Here is an 11,971-nt window from a genome sequence, read left to right on the forward strand (position 1 = left end):
TCCGCCCCCGGCAGCGGCTCCCTCGCTCCAGGCGGTCGGGGAGTCCCGTCCCCACTCGCCTCGCAGACGGCGGCCGTTCCCCACGTCCGGGTGGTCGGGCTACTCCGTCCCCCATCAGACGGCAGCGGCACTCCCCTGGGTGGACGGCAGTGTCGAGGACTCTGCGACGGGAATCCCTCCTCCTTCCCGGGTTTCGGCACCAGTGTAATGGGGTTCAGTGGAAAGGAGGAGGCGAGAACCGGCTTGACAATTTAAATAATAATGTAATAAACAACTTAAACACACAACTATAAACACACAGTACAGCTGCCTGTCATTCTCTCTCTCTCGAACTGTCGTCCCCGGCCGCCTTTATCCCTCGTGCGCCCCATCAGGCTGATTGGGGACCGGGTGTGTCTCATTCCAGCCTCGGCTCTACAGTGTGCAGTGCAAGTCATGGTTTAAAATGTTTTAATTAAGTAAGCGTTAAGGTCCAGTGTTTAAAAAAAAAAGAAAAAGAAATTATTTTTTAATAAAAACTTTAAGATTAATGACTAAAGTATTCAATGTCTTACATTTGGAGTTGGTATCAGTTCATCCTCCTAAGTCAAAAGACCGAAGTGATGTCTGGCTAGCACCGCCTGTAGTTTGTCGTCACCACTCAGCAACACGTAGCAGTGGAGTCCGACACCAAGCAGGAAATGAGCTGGATCTGGCTGGCTCTGCTAACCACCCCAATCTGATATGAATCCCGAGGTTGAGACATGGAAACAAACAGAATAATATTAGCATAGATGCCATTCAATTTTATGCAGAGTTATAGATCATGATAGATGTTTCTGCTACCGGCAGACCTAACTAAAGCAGCCTAATTGTGAGTTGATGGATAAATTAGGTGTATGCCTGGCTAAATAGATGAGTCTTTAGTCTAGACATAAACTGAGTGAGCGTGTCTGCATCCCAGACAGTTTTAGGGAGACTATTCCATAGTTTAGCAAAATATGAAAAGGATCTACCTCCTTTTGTGGATTTTGATATTTTTGGAATTATTAACAAGCCAGAATTTTGTGATCGTAATGAATGTGATGGAATGTAGCGTGTCAGAAGGTCACTTAAGTACTGTAGAACTAGACCATTCAAAGCTTTAGTAAACAGAATTTTAAAATTAATACGAAATTTAACAGGTAGCCAATGTAATGACGATAAAATTGGGCTAATATGATCATATTTCTTGGTTGTAGTCAGCACTCTGGCAGCTGCATTTTGAACCAATTGAAGTTTATTTACTGAACTTGCTGGACATCCTCCCAGTAATGCATTACAATAATTTAGTCTTGAGGTCATGAACGCATGAATTAGTTTTTCGGTATCAGCAACAGAGAGCATGTGTCATAACTTAGCAATATTTCTGAGGTGGAAGAATGTTGTTCTACAAACATTGGAAATTAGATTTTCAAAGGACAGATTTGTATAAAATTTAACACCTAAGTTCTTTGCTGTAGATGACGATGTAACAGTACATTCATTGAGAGTCAAATTATATTTTAGCTGCTTATTTTTAGAGGTTTTTGGTCCAATAATTAGTACCTCTGTTTTGTCGGAATTGAGTTGAAGGAAATTTCTGGCCATCCAAACTTTGATTTAATTGATACACTGCTAATTTGGAGAATTGTAAATTTTCATTGGGTTTAGAAAAATATAAAGTTGGGTATCATCAGCATAACAGTGGAAACTTATTCCATGATTCCTGATAATATCTCCCAAGGGAAGCATGTATAAGGAGAAAAGAAGACACCCTAAAACTGATCCCTGTGGCACTCCATACTTAACTTTTGTTTGATTTGACAATTCCTCATTTACACATACAAAGTGGTAGCGGTCTGATAAATAGGACCTAAACCATGCTAATGCAAGTCCACTAATGCCAACATAATTCTCAAGCCTATTCAAAAGAATGTTGTGATCTATCGTGTCGAAGGCAGCACTAAGATCTAAAAGTACTAGAAGAGAAATGCAGCTGCGATCAGAGCCATTTGTCATTTGTAACTCTGATAAGACATTTGTAATTCTGATAAGTGCGGTCTCTGTACTGTGATAGTGCCTAAATCCTGACTGAAATTATTCATATATTCCATTTCTCTGTAGAAATGAACATAGTTGGGAGGACACTACCTTTTCTAGTATTTTTGACATAAATGGTAGATTTGATATCGGTCTGTAATTAGCCAATTTTCCAGTATCTAGCTGTGGCTTCTTAATAATTTTAAAGTTTCTTGGGACATATCCTAAGGATAGCAAGGAGTTAATAATATTAAGAATAGGTGCTGAGATTACAGGGAATACCTCTTTTAAAAGCCTAGTTGGTATTGGATCTAAACATACATGTTGTGACTTTTTATTTTTTTATAAGTTTTGTTAGCTCTTCATGACCTATGACAGCAAAGGATTGAAGTTGCTTGTGAGGAAAATTATGAGACACTGTTTTCTGAGGTGCTGTGACAGTTGATTGCATAGTTCCAATTTTATTTCCGATTATTTCAATTTTATCAGTAAAGAAATTCAAGATACCATTGTGCTGCGACGGAATATCTAGTTCAGTCGATGCTTTATTCCTAACCAATTTAGCCAGAGTACTGAATAAACACCTAGTATTGTTGTGGTTATTTTCTATGAGTTTGCTAAAATATGCTGACCTGGCAGCTTTTAGTGCCTGTCTGTAGCTACAGACACTATCCTTCCATGCACCGAGAAATACCTCTAATTTTGTATTCTTCCACTTGCGTTCCATTTTCCGAGCTGCTCTCTTGAGAGCATGAGTGTGATCATTGTATCACGGTGCAGGGCTTTTTTCTTTAATCGAAGGGGGGAGACACTATTAAGAGTGCTAGAGAAGACTGTATTTATATTTTCTGTAATGACATCAAGTTCTTCTAGACTTTTTGGCTTACGGAGTATGTGAGACAATTCTGGAAGGTTATTAATGAAGCTATCTTTAGTGATCGAAAGAATAGTTCTACCTGAAAGATAGTATGGTGTAGATTGAGTAACATTAGCTGATCACAGCAAACAAGAGACAAGGTAAACATCTGAAATGTCATTGCTTTGCAGTAGAATTTCTATAGTATCAACATCAACTCCATATGACAGAATTAAATCTAACATATTATTATGGTGATCTCCAAGAGATTTGAGAATATTGATAAGTGCTAATCCCAATGTGTCATTTTCATTATCTATGTGAATGTTGAAGTTCTACCTACATTAACTACTAGATCTAATAGAAAATGTGCAAACTCACCAAGGAAACCAGAGTACGGCCTGGGTGATCTATATACTGTAGCAAGCAAAAAAGACGCCAGATGTTTTTTTATATCTGACGGTGTCACATTAAGCATTATTAGTTCAAAAGACTTAAACTTATATTCTGTACTCTGAGTAACACTAAAAACATCACTGTAAATTGTAGCAACACCTCCTCCTCGACCCTTCAGACAAGGCTCATGTTTATAACAATAACCTGGGGGAATAGATTCATTTAAACTAATAGATTCCTCCGGTTTAAGCCAGGTTTCAGTCAAACAGAATGCATCCAAACTATGATCTATAATAATTTCATTTACAATTAGTGCTTTGGTAGAAAGAGATCTAATGTTTAGTAGCCCTACTTTTATATGATGTTTATTTTTAATGTTTTTGTTTTTTCAAGTTTGACCTTTATAAAAAAAAAAAAACCTAAATGATTTAGTGAGAGTTTTGGGTTTGGTAGTTTGGGGAACAGACACAGTCTTTATATGATATCAAGGTGATACAGTCTCTATGTGTTGTAGTTTATGTGACCTGTGTGACATCTCAAGGCAGCTAGCAGACGTTCGGATTAACCAGTTTGTCTGCTTCCTGACCTGGGCCCCAGTTAGTCAAATACTATCACTATTAAGACTATGAGCCAAATTACTAGAGAGGAGAGTGGCACCTTCCCTGGAGGGATGGAGTTTGTCTCTCTTTAGCAGGTCAGGTCTACCCCAAAAACTCTTACAATTGTCTATAAATCCCATGCTATTCTCCAGACACCATTAAGACATCCAGCTATTAGTGACACTCATCTACTATAAAACTCATCACCATGACGAGCAGGGAGGGGGCCAGAGCATATTACAGTGTCTGACATAGTTTTTGCAAGTTCACACACCGCTTTAACATTATCTTTAGTGATCTCCGACTGGTGAAGCCGGACATTGTTAGTTGTTATTTTTAATTGTTAGTGCCGACATGAATAACAATTTTAGAAAATCTACGTTTAGCATTAGCCAGCACTTGTAAATTTGATCTGATGTCAGATGCCCAAGCCCCCAAAATGCATTTAACAATAGTGGCTGGAGTCTCTTTTTCCATGTTCCTTAAAATAGAATCACCAATTATTAAGGCTCTTTCAACATGATTCCCAGTGGGTGCATCACTGAGTGGGGAGAATCGATAGGAAACCCTAACAGGAATGGGAGAGTGGTGTCACTTTGCTGAGTGAGTATGCCACCGAGATGTCACCCAAATGCCCTGCTGCGGGGGCTCTTCAGCCGGAACCAAAGTGTGTGTGTTGCTCGCTGTACTACCCACATCCGAAACAGTATCTACCGGCTTCTCTTTCTCACTGCCCTCTACTAGCATTCAGATGCATGTCTCTAACTCATTATCCTTCTCCGTCAGCCTGACTAATTCCTTACATTTATCACATGTGAATCCCTCATTGCTGACGGAAGAAGCTATAGTAAACATGTGGCATGCAATGCAGGGTGATCGCTTTCATTATAACAAAGCTATTTGCACACCTGATACAGCGATCAGACACGTTCAATTGAAAGGCATTTCAAGCAGCGGCTCCAATCACTTTATTTTCCCTCTCTGATACAATATTTGTAACAACTGTCAAATATGTGAACTGATTGCTAGGAATTGTATTAAGCTGTAGGTATTAAATAATTTCTACGCTGTTTATTAAAACAAGATCAAGTTGACATAACATTGGATGTTAAAATGCTATTAAAACTCTTAAAACTCTAAACTCCATCGACTTTATATTTGATATAAAATAATGTTAATTACAAATATCAAATGTATGAATTGATTATGAATTTTATACATTATATCTTCTATTTGTTGCATCAAAAGCAGTTTGTGACGGCAAAAATAAGCTCCTCTGAAATAAATTATTTTGGATGATAAAATACGCTCTCAAAACTCCTAAAACTTTCAAATCCATTTGCTTCTTTTTAAGATAAAATAATGTTATTTAATAAAGTTATATGTATGAATTCATTATTTTATTCGGCTCATCCTGACATGACCCTTCAGCCATCCTGCGCATTCTGTGCGTGATTTCCTGCAAGACAGGAATGTCAGTGTTCTGCCATGTCTAGCGAAGAGCCCGGATCTCAATCCCATTGAGCACGTCTGGGACCTGTTGGATCGGAGGGTGAGGGCTAGGGCCATTCCCCTCAGAATTGTCTGGGAAATTGCAAGTGCCTTGGTGAAAGAGTGGGGTAAAATCTCGCAGCAAGAACTGGCAAATCTGGTGCAGTCCATGAGGAGGAGATGCACTGCAGTACTTAATGCAGTTGGTGCCCAAACCTGATACTGACTGTTACTTAATTTTGACCCTCCCTTTGTTCAGGGACACATTATTCCATTTCTGTTAGTCACATGTCTGTGAAACTTGTTCAGTTTATGTCTTAGTTGTTAAATATTATGTTCATACAAATATTTACACATGTTAAGTTTGCTGAAAATAAAAGCAGTTGAAAGTGAGAGGACATTTCTTTTTTTTTTGCTGAGTTTAGCTCCGAATATTTTTTCTCTACCTCGGAACCTGATTTCTTGATGCTTTTTCTCTCTTACCACGCTATCACAGCAGTGTCATCTCTCCTCCCACTTTAACGAGAGTAGAGTTGTGACACAGTGACATGCAGGGGTGTCATTTGTGTATAGCAGGATATGGCAGCTGCCTGGTCAGTCAGGTCAATGCACTTAACATATTTTTATTACAGGATTAACAGAGTTTTAAATTATTTTGTGTCACAAATAAATTCTAATTGTTTAATAAAAAAGAAAAGCAAGTTAATTGTGTTTAGGCTTTCATGCCAGATTTTTTGTGGAGTCATGCAGTGTGTGTGGGTGAGGCTGGTTTTGTGAATCATCGCACAAGCACAGAAACAGTGCTATTATCCTGCCATTACATGCTGGGTGCAAGTGAGGTGTTAATGTAGTGCATATAAGCTAAGCTAACGCCCAAGTAAACAAAAATGAAAAGGAAACAAGCATCACTAGATATTTCTTCATGAAAAAGACAGCAAGTGACAGCTGTGAAACATCATAATGCAACAGTGGTGGCGATTCTGTGCTCTTAGCTGAAAGCAGTGATGACAACGGAACCGCTGGCGGTACCCCAGGCCCTGAGCAAGAACAGTTGACAGTCAGCACTAGCTCCGCTGCTGCAGAGGAATCGACTTCCAGGCCCAGTGACATCACTACATCCCTGCAAATAGTTGACATCGGTGAAAAAAAAAACAAAAAAAAAAAAAACGGATGACCCTGTGCAGCCTTACCTAACCCAGTTCCCCTCCAAGAATGGAAGACGTTTCAATATCAGTGTGTATAAAAACTATGACTGGGTAGAATATTCAGTGTTGCAGGATGCTATTTTATGTTTTGCATGCCGCCATTTCGCCGGGGTTTCGAATGTTGCTGGGGATAGGCAAGGCAAACGTGTTTTCATTGACCATGGATACAGATGTTAGAAAAATATGCAAAAGAATCTTCTGGAGCACAACAAAAGCAAGAGACACAGGAATGCTGTACTAGCATGGAGTGATTTCAGGGCCGTAGCCAGTGGACGGAAGGATTCAATTGCTTGTCAAACTGATGCCAGCAGATCGTCAGAGGTACAAGAAAACTTTTTTTTTTAAATTACATAATTTTTAGGGCAACAGGGACACCTGTTTCATGGCCACAACGAGAAGGATTGTGTTGATAATTAGGGAAGTTTCCTAGAACTTTTGGATGTATTTGCATGAAAAAGTAAAGATTTGTAAACTAAACTGGATTGCTGGTATGGACACTACTCCTCCCCAGAGTCCCAGAATGATATGATTAGTGTTACTGGAGAAAAAAAATTAAAAATTAACAATCACTGAAGTAAAGGAAGCACAATATTTTTCATATATTTTAGTTGAAGCAAAAGATTTCCATAAGGGAGTGGTAAATAAAGGTGCCATTGGGACATTTTACATGAAGGGCCTGTCTGCAGAATCTCATCTCTCACGGCCTGCTCGAATACAGAATATGTCCAGAGCATTAGCGGGTTTTATAGTGGGGTCAAGCAGTGGCCAAAGATCAACAGACAACTCACAGGATTGAGAGAAAAGGCTGTACTTTGAAATATTTGACCGTTTAATCTCTGAGTTTAATTGACGCTTCACAGATAACCAAGATCTCATTGATGTATTTAATCATTCATCTCCTGATATTATGAATGAGAGTAAGATCGAAAAGTCTGACAAACTTTATGACAAGCACATTGATGACACACTGCTTCAATCCCTGATCAAAACTGCTAAAATCTTTCTAGACTTTGAGCTGAAAGATGAGAATGACACAAGCATCTTGCCAGCCCTTGCAAAACTGAGCATATTGCCAGCTGCATTTTCAGAATTGATAAAATTATTCCAGATTGCTGTGACATTGCCAATATCCACTGCATCAAATGAAAGATTTTTCTCTGTATTGAAATGGGTCAAGGATTACTTGCGGACCACCATGACTGATGACGGATTAAATTACCTGACACTGATGGCTGTTGAACCTGTAGTTGTGAAGTCCCTAAATTTGGAGGAACTCATTATGGACTTTTCCAATTTAAGGCAACAATGCTACCACTTAATGGATTAAATAATTGCCTTTCAAAATAAATGATATCAAGATCATCAAAAGGTAAGACTTGGCTTTATTGTTATGTTTTTATTCATTCTTGTAACAGCAACTTTCTAATTTGCTGGGTTATGAATAAACTGATTCATCTTTAGATGCATGTGTGGCATGTTTCAAAGCTGGTGCTGTTGTTAAGAACATTTTGTTTGTTTTTCTCTCCACTACCGTTCTACCTGTGCTTGCATTTCAGTTTGTCTTATGGCTTTAGTAAGTACAGTATGTTTTTGTTTTTTTTAACCAGTCATATAAAGCTGATCTTCAATAGAGCATTTAAGATGTGTATAGAGGTGCTTTTTTGTAATATTTGATGATGGCTGCTGCAGCACGTATTGATAGGGTCATGACTTAATGAAAATATGTGGGACTTGATTTAATGCGGTCACGTGAGATAGTAAGATTGGATGACATTATCAGAACTTGCTATACCTTGGCTTTTGGTGAACTGACGCCACTGGTGACACGATCAGAGAGAGAAAAAAAGTAATTTTATTGAAAGTAAACCATAGCAGAGACATAGCGACAATACCCGTTTCCATCATTTTTATTCGTAATTTTCATCTGTCCAAAGACACGGCAGAAAATTGGCTTCAGTGGTTAAAATGTCCATTCTGTTTTAAAATTTTCAGCTGCAAGGCCTCCTAGTGTTCCATATGTTACAAAAACTAAAATAAAAATTCTGAATGTAGCCTACTCAAACACAAATATTGTTGACTGATCTTTAACTATTCTTAAAATAGGCAACATTTAGTAGCTAAATGCCCTATATACACCCCTGACAGGGAAAAAATTTGTTAACATTAAAAACATTAAAAAAAAAAAAATACATTTAAATCATTAAAATGTTTACAGATCTCATTCAATCAATCATTTCTTTTGGCCCACCCAAAGGTTTTTGGCTATGCTACTTAAGTCACTATATGGTGCTAATGCAATCGGTTCGGCATTTATTTATTTTATTTTATTTTATTAGAAAGTGAATCCCAAATTACATGGATTTGGGTATTTTGATGCGTTTGATAAAACCTTTCCAAAGACTTAGTCTCACATGGTTATTTGACACAGAGTGAAACTTCTAATATTAATTAAAATGTGTTTGTCAGGAGTTGGTTAGATATGCAATGTAAAGTTGAGAAAACATGCAAGCATACCTACAAACGCTTCTTTAGATTTGACATTGGTCGCATTGACCATTTATTTTCCAACCAATTTTCAACCAATTACTGTCTCAGTGCACAGTACCAGACTGCTTCAATTATTTTGTTATTGTTTCAATTCCACACACACAAAAAAAGAGGACAAAATAACCTGCCTTAACGATTACAGACCTGTTGCACTTACATATGTAATTATGAAAACATTTGAAAGTTTGGTTCTACATTACCTGATATCATTCACTGCTTCTCATATGGATCCTCTGCAATTTGCTTATAAGGCCAATAGATAAGTGGATGATGCTATGAATATTGCAATACACTTTATCCTACAAAATCTGGACCGCAGAGGTACATACTTTAACAAACTCTGTATTGTTTGTTTTGGACTTTTGTTTTGGCATGTCTCTTAATTTGAAATTCTTGTGTAGTCCTCTTGTTGTATCTGTGTTTTCCATGATTGCTCCCAGGTGTGTCTTGTTAATTAGTCTTGTTAACCTTGGCTGTGTCGTCCTCCGGAGGTCGCATTTGTCTGCCGCATACGTCATCGAGGCGAGTGGGACACTTCGAATGCAGCCTTCGAATGCGACCTTCTTTCACAGGGATTCGGAGGATGCATGAGGTGCATCCTTCGTGGGCACTCACAACCCACATTTGTATATGTGGGTTTTTATATGTATTGTGTATATTGTATGGTATTGTGTATATGGTACTGTAATTGGCATATAGTGATGTCTCTGTGTTTATTGTAACTGTCTTCTGTTTGCATGTTGAGCAGATGTCAAACTTGACCAAAGTAAATTCCTGTACCACACATGTACTGGCAAATAAAAGAGATTCAGATTCAGATAATTCTACGCATTTTTTTTTATTTTTTTTTTTTTTTTTTTTTAGTTTGCACAGTAATGTTTTTGCCCTGTGTCTCTTTAGAAGTAATATGTTTTTTGTTTTTTTAATCTAGTAGTCAAATGCTGAGTGAGACCGCCCATCTTCTGTGTATAGTCATCTGTCTAGTGGCTAGCATCAGGTCTCTGTGTGCAATTCCAAATTCCAGCAAAACATGATGTGATGTTAAGACTGACTTTTGAGTCAAAAGATGCATCAGAGGGTCAGGGAATAAACATAACAACAAGAGATTTTCTTGCAGGATGGTAAAAAAAATAAATAAAATAAAAATAAAATAAATCCAATAACAAGTGCTTAAAATTAAAGGATTATAGTTCCAAAAGCCCCAATCCACACAGATGGAAAGGATCTCCCAGCATCCCCATTTTAATTACATTTTAAAACAGAAGTCTGTCCAAACTTTCACTTAAAATAAAAAGAAAAGAAAAGAAAAACAAAACACAAAACTTTAGATTTGTTCTCTCCTAATACAAACAAAAAGTGTAGCGCTGTAGAAAACTTTTCTACAGAACCATACTTAGTGCTCTTTATTTAGTGGCACAAAACAGTTTAACACAATTAGAAGGCTACAATATAAGAGAAAATGCATTTGTAAAAGAAAGTGAAATGTTATATACAAATGTACACTGGTGGCCAAAAGTTTGGAATAATGTACTGATTTTGCTGTTTTGGAAGGTAATTGGTACTTTAATTCACCAAAGTGTCATTCAACTGATCACAAAGTATAGTCAGGACATTACTGATAAAAAAACAGCACCATCACTATTTAAAAAAGACATTTTTGATCAAATCTAGACAGGCCCCATTTCCAGCAGCCATCACACAACACCTTATCCTTGAGTAATCATGCTAAATTGCTAATTTGGTACTAGAAAATCACTTGCCATTATATCAAACACAGTTAAAGCTATTTGGTTCATTAAATGAAGCTTAACATTGTCTTTGTGTTTGTTTTTGAATTGCCACAGTATGCAATAGAGTGGCATGTCTTAAGGTCAATATTAGGTCAAAAATGGCAAAAAAAAGAAACAGCTTTCTCTAGAAACTCGTCAGTTTTGTCATTGTTTTGAGGAATGATGGCTATACAATGCTTGAAATAGCCAAAAAACTTTAGATTTCATACAAAGGTGTACACTACAGTCTTCAAACACAAAGGACAACCGGCACTAACAAGGAAAGAGATGTGGAAGGCCAGATGTACAACTAAACAAGAGGATAAGTACATCAGAGTCTCTAGTTTGAGAAATAGATGCCTCACATGTCCTCAGCTGACAGCTTCATTGAATTCTACCCACTCAACACCAGTTTTATGTACAACAGTAAAGAGAAGACTCAGGGGTCCAGGCCTTATGGGAAGAATTGCAAAGAAAAAGCCACTTCTGAAACAGAAAAACAAAAAGAAAAGGATAGAGTGGGCAAAGAAACAGACATTGGACAACAGATAACTGGAAAAGAGTGTTATGATCTTAACCCCATTGAGCTTTTGTGGGATCAGCTAGACTGTAAGGTGCGTGAGAAGTGCCCGACAAAACAGTCACATCTATGGCAAGTGCTACAGGGAGCGTGGGGTGAAATGTCACCTGAGTATCTGGACAAACTGACAGCTAGAATGCCAAGGATCTGCAAAGCTGTCACTGCTGCACGTGGAGGATTTTTTGATTTGAGCTCTTTGAAGTAGTTTAAGAAGTTCTTTAAAAAAAATTCACTTTCTTGAATAAAAGTACCAATTTCTTTCCATAAGAGCAAAATCTGTACATTATTCCAAACTTTTGGCCGCCAGTGTATTTTAGATAAAAAAAACATTATTCTTAAAATAACATAATTAAAATTAGAATACATCATAAGACCAATAAAAAAAACATTTTTAGTGAATTGTTGGCCTTCTGGAAAGTATGTTCATTTACTGTATATGTACTCAATACTTGGTAGGGGCTCCTTTTGCTTTAATTACTGCCTCAATT

The sequence above is a fragment of the Myxocyprinus asiaticus genome, chromosome 12 (assembly GCF_019703515.2).
Source record: "Myxocyprinus asiaticus isolate MX2 ecotype Aquarium Trade chromosome 12, UBuf_Myxa_2, whole genome shotgun sequence".
In the NCBI taxonomy this organism is placed as follows: Eukaryota; Metazoa; Chordata; class Actinopteri; order Cypriniformes; family Catostomidae; genus Myxocyprinus; species Myxocyprinus asiaticus.